The sequence below is a fragment of the Mastigoproctus giganteus genome, chromosome 7, assembly GCF_048544385.1.
Source record: "Mastigoproctus giganteus isolate SK-2022 chromosome 7, ASM4854438v1, whole genome shotgun sequence".
NCBI classification, from domain to species: Eukaryota; Metazoa; Arthropoda; class Arachnida; order Uropygi; family Thelyphonidae; genus Mastigoproctus; species Mastigoproctus giganteus.
In genome coordinates this window covers 102,404,912-102,416,925 of record NC_143581.1, presented here as the reverse complement: position 1 = coordinate 102,416,925, position 12,014 = coordinate 102,404,912, and the positions used below count along the sequence as shown (strand labels likewise).

Below are 12,014 nucleotides of genomic sequence, written 5' to 3'. Positions count from 1 at the left end.
CATTTTGAATTTGCTGTTAGTAACATCATCAGTTGGTCCCACTGTATAGAATTTAAATCCTGTCTCAGACATCATAGTCGCCTTTACGAAAGCAAAAACTTTTCCCATTGCCCCTGATGGTAGTTACCACTTTGAGAAAATCCAACTTCAGCACACTGTGATCACTGCCTCCTAGTGGTTCCTTTATCTGCAGATTCTTAATGCATGAAGAATCACTACTGATAATCAAATCAAGAGTATTACTCCCTCTAGTTGCTTCCTGAATGTGCTGATGTAGAAAACAATCATCCAATAAATCCACAAAAGCCTTGCTAGTGTGTAAACGACCAACCCAAAAATTCCAGTCAATATCTGGGAAATTCAAATCCCCCATTATAAGACTCTCTGATTTACTGGCCCACTATTTCCCTGTACAGTTTCTTATTATAGTCATCAGAGTCATTAGGCCTATAGCACACTCCTACTCTCAATTTTGATATCCCAATGCTTATGTCACACGAAACTGACTTGACACTGCACTGTCCAGCGATGTCGACTGACTGCACTTCATTGGATTTTATGTGTTTCTTAACTAATAGCATATTCCCTCCTCCCTTTCTATCCTGTCTATCCTTCCTGTACACATTGTTCTCCCCAAATTCTAGTTCTGCATTCCTTATATCTGTGTGACACCACGTCTCTGATGTCCCAACAATATCTGCCTTTGATGTGTTGAGCAATAGTTCAAATTCATCAAATTTATTTACCAAACTCCTAGCATTGGTGTACACGCAAGTATACATGCATCTGTTCCTATTCTTAGCTACCCTAACACAACCCATGTGTTTACTTGTACTGCAATGACTCCCGGCAGTCTCTGAAGTACCCTGCATCTTGTTTTCCAGGCGGCTGCTCATTCCAATAGAAGTAGTGCAAGAATCACTTTCATCTCTGCCAGTGGCTACTGTGAATTTATTAGTCATTGTATCCCTCCAAGCTAGCAGTTTTCTGACCCACCTAACACTGCCTCGATAGCATCAGCAAATATTCTTGCACCCTTTCTATTTAAGTGTATCCCATCCCTGTAGAAGCAGTCTCTCCTGTTAACAAGTACAGACCACGCTGAAAAAAATTGTACCCCTTGAGCCTTGCACAATCTTTCCAGGGCTGAATATATCAACAAGGCTCTCATCATATACTCCCTCCTATCGTGACTGTTCAGAATTGCACACACTTTCAAATTCAACCCTAATTCACGGCTATTTTTCAACAGTGACCTGTACTTGTTAAGTAATTCGGCCGGTCTCCTGCTCTTAATATCATTAGTGCCAATGTGTACAACAATATCACCTTTTGTGCCCTTAAAAGATGATATCTGCTCTACAACATCATCAACCTTTGCCTCTGGCATTCATATCCTGGTCCTGTTCCACCTATCCTTTTTACATACCACATTCTCCGTTTCACTGACAATAGAGTCAATTAGGAAAGATATAGAGCTGCTGGAGTATAGAGAAGGGCAACGAGATTGGTGAGCGGAACGAAGGGTTGCTCTTACCAAGAAAGGCTTAAGTTCTGCAAATTGCAGTGCCTGGAGACTAGGAACCTGCAAGGTGATCTGATTGAGGTGTATATGGTTTTGAATGGTTTGAGCAGGCTCAACGTTGATGGGATACTTCCTTTTGCTCAGATTAAGAACCTGAGAGGGCATAAACTGAAATTGAGGAAAGACAGTTGTAAACTAGATGTGTGGAAGTTTGCATTTAGCCAGCTGGTAGTTGATTGCTGGAACAGACTTCTATTTGTTGTTGTGGACATTGATAGCGTAAATAAATTCAAAGAAGAAGAACTGGACAAACTTTTGAAGCGAATGGGTGGGTGAAATGGGAAGTGTTGTTTTTTGGTGATGCTGTATAAGCTTGTTTCTTGCATTATATGCCTGTACTAATGCTAATGTGAACATAAACTAGTTGCTAAATCAATAATGTTACACAATGTAAGAATGACTATAAGGTATTCACTGAGAGAGAACAAATGTTTTTAACAAACATGCAATAACATGGTGGTCTCAGATAGTTTTTAAATTCTATGAAATGGGACCAACTGACGATGTTAACAAACAGCAAATTTTAAACAGTCAAGGAAGTAATCATAGAAGCTTAGCTTTTCATACCAACTAAAAAATAATTTTCAAAGCTTAAACATAACAGATGTCAAGAACTAACGACACTCATGGTAGAGAAGAAAATTGCATGGGATGCATATAAATTATCAGGCGACACAGAAGCCTATGGTAATTATAAGCTAGTCTGTAAATAAATCACAGAAGAGGTTAGGGCAAGCGAAGGAAGATAAGAAATCTTTCACAAAGAATATTAAAAAAAAAAAAAAAAAAACAGCAAACCCTTCTTTACCTATGTAAACTCTAGAAGAAAGAGGATAAAGCAGTTTGGTCAATTTGATATTGATGGTTAGACTGTTGGTGATCCTCCTCAGATAGCTGACAAACTGAATGTAGGGAAGTGGTGGCCAGAAGTCTATCAAACTCTAACAGGAAACTAAATGATTTTGTAATAACTGAGAGGAAAGTGGAGGAGAAATTGTTGAAGTTAAACATAAGAAAGGCACCTGGGTTGGATGGGATCTATCCAGTTATATTAACCTAGGCAGCAAAGGAAGAAACAAACCCTTAGGCATAATTATGAGAGCATACATGTATTCATGGGAGGTCCTGATGGATTGGGGAAGTGCAAATGTAGCCCCAATACACAAAGGGGATCAAAGGGTGACACAAGTAATTACAGACCTGTTAGTTTAACTTCTCTTCCATGGAAAATAATGGAGTCACTGGTTAAAGAAGCAAAAATTGCTATACAAATTGGAGTAGTACAGCATTAAGGGCAAGTTATTGATTTTTTTTTTTTTTTTTTTAATTAGTTGTTGGCGCATCGGCTTCTGCGGCCATAATGCACCTCCCAAGGTTTTTGCACTACTCTGATCCAAGCCCAAGGCGGGATTCGAACCCGCGACCTTTGGGTTGCCAGGCAGTCACTTTACCCACCTGGCTAGCCTGGTCGGCTGGGCAAGTTACTGCTAGGGATAAAGGTATGGTTGAGTGTGAGAAGACAGAATGGCAATCAATGGACACTGCTCTTCATGGATTATTAGTGGAGTCCCGCATGGTTCAGTGTTGGATCCATTGTTGTTTTCTTTATTTATTAATGACACTGATGAAGGTATATCAGACTTGATGTACAAGTTTGTAGATGATAGAAAGGTTGGCAGGGGTTTTAATTAAATTAAAAACCGAGCCAAAAATAATAACAGCATGCTGCTGCAACAGGAACTAGAAAAGTTGGACTAAGAGATGGAAAACTGAAGTTTAACACTGATAAAGAATTGCATATGGATAGCAGTAACACCAGTATAACATACCAACTTTGGATTACTACACTCAGGATAGTGCAGAGTGACAATGATCTGGGAGTAATTTTGGCAGTCAGATATGAAGTTATCAGAGTAGTGCAGACAGGCTGCAAGAGCAGCTCATGGGGTCTTTTCAATGACATACAGGAACTTTGCTACCACGGATAAGGAGGTGATTACCCTATTGTATAAGGCAATGGTCAGGCCCCACCTTGAGTACTGCATACAGGCCTCATTTTAGGAAGGATGTAGAGCTGCTGGAATGAATATGAAGAAGGTAAGAGATTGGTAGGGGGAAAACAATGTAGTGCTTTTACCAAGAAAGGCTTAATTTCTGGAAATTGCAGTGTCTGGAGACTTGGAACTACCGTGCTGATCTGATTGAAGCATATAAGTTTTTGAATGGTTTGAGTAAGCTCAATGCTGATGGGATTCTTTCTCTCTCGGATTATGCACTTCAGGTGACATAAATTCAATTTGAGAAAAGCCGGTTACAGAATAAATGTGCAGAAATTTGCTTTTATCCAGCAAGTGGTTGATTGCTAGAACAAACTTCTATCTGCTGCTGTTGAAGTATATAGTTTAAATAGATTCAAGGAATAACTGGACAAACATTTGGAGTAAATGGATAGGTAAAATGGTAAGTTTTAATATTTTTATTTTGACTTATGCTATATAAGGTTGCTTTCTTGCATCATATGCCACTACTAATGCCAATGCTAATATAAAGCACTGCCAGTGAGAGAGTTATTACAATGGAAGAAACGTGGCTGTAGCGAATTCAAGTGTGAAAATGTCATCACCAGCCCTTTTCAATGCACTGCAGGATGAAGGCCACTCAAGCAACTTTCCAGTTCCTTCTGTTTTGTGCAATGGCCATCCATTTACTACCCACAAACTCATGAATTTCATCTGACCATCTCCGTCATTGTCTTCCAGGTTTTCTTCTAGCTCCTCTTGGATACCAATATGTTATTTTCTTAGTCCATCTGTCATCATGTCTTTGAGCTATGTGTACTGCCCAATACCATTTTAGTTCTTTAGTTTTCATAAGGATATCCTTTACTTGAGTTTGCTGCCTAATCCATGTGTTTCTCTTTTTATCTAACAGCCTGATAAAAAGATGTAATTCGTTCCATTCTTCGCTATGTAGTTCTCAGCTTTTCTTCTATTCTTTTGGTGAGTGCCAAGTTTCACTTCCATAAGTTATGGTGGGGAGTATACACTGGTTCATTATTTTACATTTCAGACAAACTGGGATATTGCAGCTCAGTATGTGACTATATTTCCTGAATGCTATCCATCCAATATTTATTCTTCTCTTGACTTCTAGCCATATATCATTATTACAGCTAATGACTTGTCCCAGATAAGTACATGACTCCACCTTTTCAATTACTGCTCCTTCAATCATTATACCCCTTTCTGTGGCATATATGTTCATCATTACTTTTGTTTTAGCCATATTAATCTTTAGTCCAAAATCCTTACTAACTGTGCATAACTGATTAATAAGATTTTCCTCTAATTCTTTGGGATCATGGCTTATGACCACAATGTCATTTGTAAATCGTAAATGGTTTAGGTACTCTCCATTCACATTGACGTTTAGAACGACTTCTAAACATAGAAGTCTACTAATTTACGTTTAGAACAACTTCTAAACATAAATTACTAATGATTATTATCAGAAGTAACCATGCCAAAAACAATAAAAAACACAATCGCTCACAGCTGAAACCATATTTTCAACCATGCAGCTAATGCTATACTATGCAATCTACCTATATATGTCCTACATAGCATGTAAATTATATATATCACATTACATCATATCAATCATAATTAATCAATCCATTTCAGCAAAATATAATTTTGTTTTTCCAAATAAATGTTTATCTCATGTTTATATTGAAGTTAGAGTGAGATAGGTGGCAGTAAATGCTTTAAAAAATAGGTTATAAAATTTAATGTTATGTTATGAAAATTTATTTATATGTATATATTATTTTATTTATACAGGGTGTCTCAAAAATATTGGTACAAACATTTAGGGGAGGTAGGTAATATCTAATGGAATGTGAATTGCATAGGAATCCATAACGTCACGGGAAGTAGTAGCAGAGGAACAAGAAGCAGAAATGACACAAGACAGTAATTAGTGGAAGCATTTATTTCACATAATATTAACAATGGAGTACGAGATGGATGCATTTCATAATGTTACAACAGATGCTCGAAGGTTCCAACCATGAGACGCGATGCATGCGACACCAACGCAGCATGGATTGGCAGACACGGTCGAACACACCTGGAGTTTCTTTGACAGTAGCAGCAGCACAGACAATTCTCGCCACGAGATCCATTTCAGTCTCCACAGGCGATTCATACACGACAGATTTGAGCCCCCCACACAGAAAGAAATCAAGGCTCGATAAATCAGGTGAGCGTGGGGGCCAGGCAACGGGTCCATCACGGCCAATCAAATGGTCACGAACACACCTTCCATAATGGGCAGGCGCCCCATCATTTGAGACCAAATGTTGCGTCTCACATTTGCTGGAACATCCTCAAGTAACCCTGGTAGAACTTGTTCAAGAAAGATCCAATATTTAGAGGAGTTCATGCTGGATGGTAACAGGTATAGGCCGACTAAGCAGTCACTGACCATACCTGCCCACACATTTATTGTGAAGCGATGTTGTGCCACATGGGGGTACACACAGTGTGGGTTGTCATGAGCCAACACATGAGCATTGTGCTGATTGAATAAGCCTTCCCGAGTGAAATAAGCCTCATCTGTGACCAAAACATAGGCTGGAAAATTCAAGTCTTGAACACTTTCTTGGAGAAACCACTGTGCAAAATCCACACGTGCAGGATGATCTTGGGGTAGCAGTAACTGAACCCTTTGGAGATGAAAGGGGTGTAAGGAATCATTGTGCCAAACACGCTGTATACTGCAACGAGACACTCCTAGGCAGAGGCAACGGCACGTGTGCTGGTAGTAGGATTATTCTGGACGGCATTCAACACACTTTCTACCATGGAAGGAGTTTGTGTTGAATGTGGTCTGCCCGCACTACTCCTGTTACCTCTAAATGACCCATAATCGCACAAATTTTGATGCACACGTGCAAACCAACAGTGGTCCGGTACATGTCTGTCTGGGAAGTGTTCTCCATAAATTCGTTGAGCGGCTCGTCCATTGCACTCTGCTAATCCATACACTAGGTGTATGTCTGCCAGCTCACAGTTCATATATTGATGCATGCTCTTCGTGCGGCAACTACTGCTTGAATGAGTAAACCAGAAATTTCCCTCTCGCGAACTGATGAACAGCGCCATGTACCGACTTAGAGTGACGTTTCCGGTTATGGGTTCCTATTCGATTCTCATTCCTTTAGATGTTACCTACCTCCCCTAAACTTTTGTACCAATATTTTTGAGACACCCTGTATATGTTATGTCAAGAAAATTACATTTTTGTTAAACTTTTCACGCCTTGTTTTGCACTAGTCCACACCCTTCCCAGGGAGGTGTGCCTCCCAGTTTGGAAATCGCTGTATTAAGGTTTGAAAATGCCAGAAGGTTATCAAATTGTAGCAGGCTGCTTAATGATTTTGTAATAACTGAGAGCAAAATGGAGGAGAAATTGTTCAAGTTAAACATAAGAAAGGCACTTGGGGTGGATGGGATCTATCCAGTTAGATCAAAGGAGGTGGCAAAAGAAGTAAGCAAACCCTGAGCATAATTATGAGAGCATCCTTGGACTCCACGGATAGGTCCACATGAACAGGAGATGTGCAAATGTATCCCCAATTCACAAAGCGGGGATCGAAGGGTGACACGAGTAATTACAGACCAGTTAGTTTATCTTCTGTTCTGGATAAAATAATGGAGTCACTGGTTAAAGATGCATTGCAGGATCATCTAGACAAGACTGCGCCGACCGGGCTAGCCGGGTGGGTAAAGTGTTTTTTTTTTTTTTTTTTTTTTTTTTTTATTAGTTGTTGGCGCATAGGCTTCTGTGGCCATAATGCACCTCCCAAGGTTTTTTTGCAGTACTTTGATCCAAGCCCGAAGCAGGAATCGAACCCGCGACCTTTGGGTTGCCAGGCAGGCACTTTACCCACCCGGCTAGCCCGGTCGGCACGTGGGTAAAGTGCCTGCCTGGCAACCCAAAGGTCGTGGGTTCGATTCCCGTCTCGGGCTTGGATCAAACTACTGCAAAAACCTTGGGAGGTGCATTATGGCCGCAGAAGCCTATGTGCCAACAACTACCAAAAAAAAAAAAATGAATAAAATAAAAGAGACAAGACTATAGCAATAATTCAGACAGCATGGGTATGTTAAGGGAAAATCTTGTCTGACAAATTTGATAGGATATTATGATGTGGTTACAAAGGAACTGGATGCAAAAAGTAATTTTCATATCATATACTTGAATTTCAGGAAAGCTTTTGACACTGTTGCACATGGAAGACTGCTGTACAAATTGGAGCAGAATGGTATTAAGGGTAAGTTGCTACAATGGATAAAAGGATGGTTGAGTGGGAGAAAACAGAGGGTGTTAATCAATGGGTGCTGCTCTTTATGGACTAATATTATTAGTGGAGTCCCACAGGATTCGGTGTTATTGATGATTTTGATATTATCGATGATATTGATGAAGGTATATCAGGCTTAGTGTTGAAGTTTGCAGATGATACAAAGGTTGGCAGGGTTGTTAATGCAGTAATGGCAGTGTGCTACTGCAACAGGATCTAGAAAATTTGGACAGATGGGCTGAGAAGTGGCAACTAAAGTGTAACCTTCCTGCCCACATGGCTACGGAGGTGCCAAGGAACTGGACAAATATTTAGATGGAATGGTTGTGTAAAATTTTTTTTTTTTTTGGCTGATGCTGCATAACTCCACTAATCACTTGGAGCTCTTTGACTTCCTCTCTTTGCAACTTGACTTTCTCCAGTCCAACTTTCCTAACAGTGAGGTAATTTTCCTTGGTGATTTTAACGTTCACAACTCCAGCTGGCTTCCGTTTTCTAGTAACACCGACCCAGGTCGAGATGCTGAGGCTTTTGCAATTACTAATGACCTAGCACAGATTGTTCATTTACCTACAAGAATACCGGACAATCCTAATCATACAGCTAATACGCTTGATCTTTTTCTCACAAACAACCCTTCTAAGTACAAGGTTGAAGTGAGAGGTCCTTTAGACACTTCAGATCACAACTTGGTGATTGTCTCTTCTCCAACGGAACCTTTATCTCATGGCTATTCCCAATCTCGTATTGTTTGGCATTACAAGAATACAAAATGGGATGACCTGCGAGACTTCTTTTCTTCTTTTCCTTGGTCTGATTACTGTTTCAAAACTTCTGATGTCAACGTTTGTTCAGATCGTGTCAGTGAAATTATTCTTGCAGGAATGGAATCCTTTATCCCACACTCCACTTTAAAATCTCGTCCTTTATCTAAACCTTGGTTTTCCAATAAATGTGCTAAGGCTGTCCAAGAGAAGAACGTTGCATATCGTGATTGGCTTGTTTCTAATTCTTCAGTTTCATTTTCTGCCTACACCAAAGCTCGCAACAATTGTAAAGCAATTATTATTCGGTCTAAATTGGAGTTTGAACGGGCTAAGAGTAGAAAACTTGCTTCTTGCCCTAATGGTAGTAGAGCATTCTGGTCTCTTGCCAAAGCTATTGGCCGCAACTTTTGCCCATCTCTGCTCCCACCCCTGTCCAAACCAGATGGTTCTGTTGTCACTTCAGCCAAGGATAAAGCTCACCTGCTAGCATCCCATTTTTCTTCGAGCTCATGTATTAATGATCTTGGTAAAACACCTCCCACCATTCCTAACACGCTCCATTCAATGCCTCCTGTGGTCTTCCGTCAAAAGGATATCAGAAGGATTTTGATGAATCTTGATGCTAAGAAAGCTCCAGGTCCCGATGGTATTTCTCCACTTGTTCTCAAAACCTGTGCTCCTGAACTTACTCTTATTCTTTGCCGCCTTTTTTCACTTTCTTATTCCAAAGGTGTTTTTCCTTCTGCTTGGAAATTTGCTCATATCCAGCCAGTTCCTAAAAAGGGTGACAAATCCCTCCCATCCAATTATCGTCCCATTGCAATTACTTCTACTCTTTCTAAAGTAATGGAGAAATCAATTAACCGCCAAATTTTAAACTACCTAGAAACCTTCCGTCTGATCAACGATCGCCAGTATGGATTCCGTCAGTGTAGATCCACTGGTAATATTCTGGCTTATGTTACCCATTTATGGACTAATTCAATGGAAAGGTTCGGTGAAACACAAGTAGTTGCTCTTGACATCTCAAAGGCTTTTGATCGTGTTTGGCATAAAGGTCTTTTAAACAAGCTTCCATCTTATGGTTTGCCAACTGTTTTTAGTAATTGGTTATCCAGTTTTCTCTCTGATCGCTCACTGAGGGTGATGGTAGATGGCTCTCTGTCTTCTAACTTCTCCACTAATGCCGGTTTCCCCCAAGGTTCAGTTCTTTCCCCCACTCTTTTCCTCTTGTATATCAATGACCTTCTTCCATTGACTGGAAATCCTATCCATAGTTTTGCCGGTGATAGCACATTGCATTCAACTTTCCATTTTGAGAAACCTTGTCCAGCTCAATCAGCTTCAAGTTCTCGAAAATCTGCTGCCAATTCCTTAAATGCCGATCTTCAGGTAATTCTCCAGTGGGACAAAGACAACTTAGTTGATTTCGACCCTTCTAAAACTCAATCTTGTCTTATATCTCGCAAAAAGGATTCTTCTGCTCCTATGCTTATCTTTAGTGACACTCCGATTTCTAGGCAAAATGATATATCTCTTTTGGGGATTACCCTGACTTCTAATCTCTCTTGGCACAAGCACATTACAAATATTGCTTCCTCTGCATCTAAAAAACTTGGTTTTCTCTTTCGCTCTCGGCATTACTTTTCTCCCAAACAGCTGCTCACTGTGTATAAATTGCAAATTCGCCCTGCCATGGAATATTGTTCCCACATCTGGGGTGGTGCCCCCAAAACCTCTCTCAGGCTTCTTGATTCCATTCAGAAGAGGGCAGTTAGGTTAATTAATGATTCATCTCTAACAGAGTCTCTCCACTCGATTTCTCATAGACGCACTGTTTCTGCTGCATGCCTCTTCTACAGATACTTCCATGGGCACTGTTCTTCTGAATTGGCTTCTATAATTCCCGCTCTCTCTTTCAAAACAGTCCGAACACGTGCCCTCACCAGCCAACATCCATTTACTGTCCAACTTCAAACCCACAGAACCAACTTTTCATCTTCCTCATTTATTCATTCAACTGCCGTTTTCTGGAACAACCTTCCTTCATACGTATTTCCTGAAAATTATAATCTACAGAAGTTCAAGTCCAATATCAACAAATATCTTCTTTCGTCTTCTCAACCTCCAACCCAAGCACGGTACTAAGTACTATAGGTTATAATACCTCTCGTGTTTGGGGTTCTCATAAAAAAAAAAAAAGCTCATACACTTGCTTTCTTGCATCACATGCCACTACTACTGCTACCACCACCCTTGTGAACAACTTGTAGTTGTGAGGTAACAAGCCATTTGGTCTATAATTTCCAATTTCTGATTTATCTCTTTTCTTATGCAGCAAAACTATGATTGCATTATTCCACTCCTTGGGAGTCGCACCTTTTCTAATGCATTTTGTGAAGAGTCTTGCCAGTTTTTGTGCCATGTCTCTTCCTCCAAATTTTAACAACTCTGCAGTAATTTAATTTTCCCACGGGGCTTTCTGATTCTTCATTTTCTTCAACGCATGTTCTACCTCATCAGGAAGGATATCGGGTATGTCATATGTGTTACTAATTTGTGATCCATCTCCCCCACTGCTGGCATCATTCCCTTGCTCCTTGTATTATTCTCTATAGTAGTCCTGCTATTTATAAGTATGCCATCACTATTCTTCAGTTTCAGTATCATTTGTCTTTCTGTATTACTGCTCATGGCTGCTGATTTAAGTCCTTTGTTTTCCTTTGATGCTTATTCTACTTTTCTTGTGTTAAATCTTTTTATGTCCTCTCTGAGTCTCTTTCTAATGGCTTTGCGTAACTAAGCATATGTGAAACACTGTGCTTTTTCTTCTCTGAACAAATATTGTTTGTTTATAAATATATACCTAAATATTTAGCTCTATTTACAATATGGGATACATATGAAACAGCATCCCACAGAATGAATTTTAGGCATAACTGACAAAATGAAACAAAAATTTATTTTTGTTCCTGCCCTAAACATTCATGATTTTCACAACAGTTTTTTTTCCCCATAAAATACATTTTACATGGGCTCTTTTAAAATAATTTATTGTACTGGATTTTTCTTTAGAATTATTTCCTTCATTAAAGACTTATAAAGTACTATCATTAAAGGAAATCATGCAGAACCTAGACATTTTTTTTATGATGAAATTTTATTGTGCCTTTATATTTTTGTGATAATAAGAAATATATTTTTCCTAATATAAAAAAAATGTAGAAAGTCACATATATTTTATTTGTTCATAACCCATATTTTTACCAATTTTAGATGCAGAAATCTTAAT

General features: G+C 39.4%; 1 protein-coding gene across 5 annotated transcripts in view; it reads right to left on the bottom strand.

The window, feature by feature from the left end:
- Marf1 (meiosis regulator and mRNA stability factor 1-like protein) overlaps positions 1-12,014 on the bottom strand; it is a 1,146,796-nt gene that overhangs the window by 203,211 nt on the left and 931,571 nt on the right. The gene's annotated exons all lie outside the window — the stretch shown is intronic.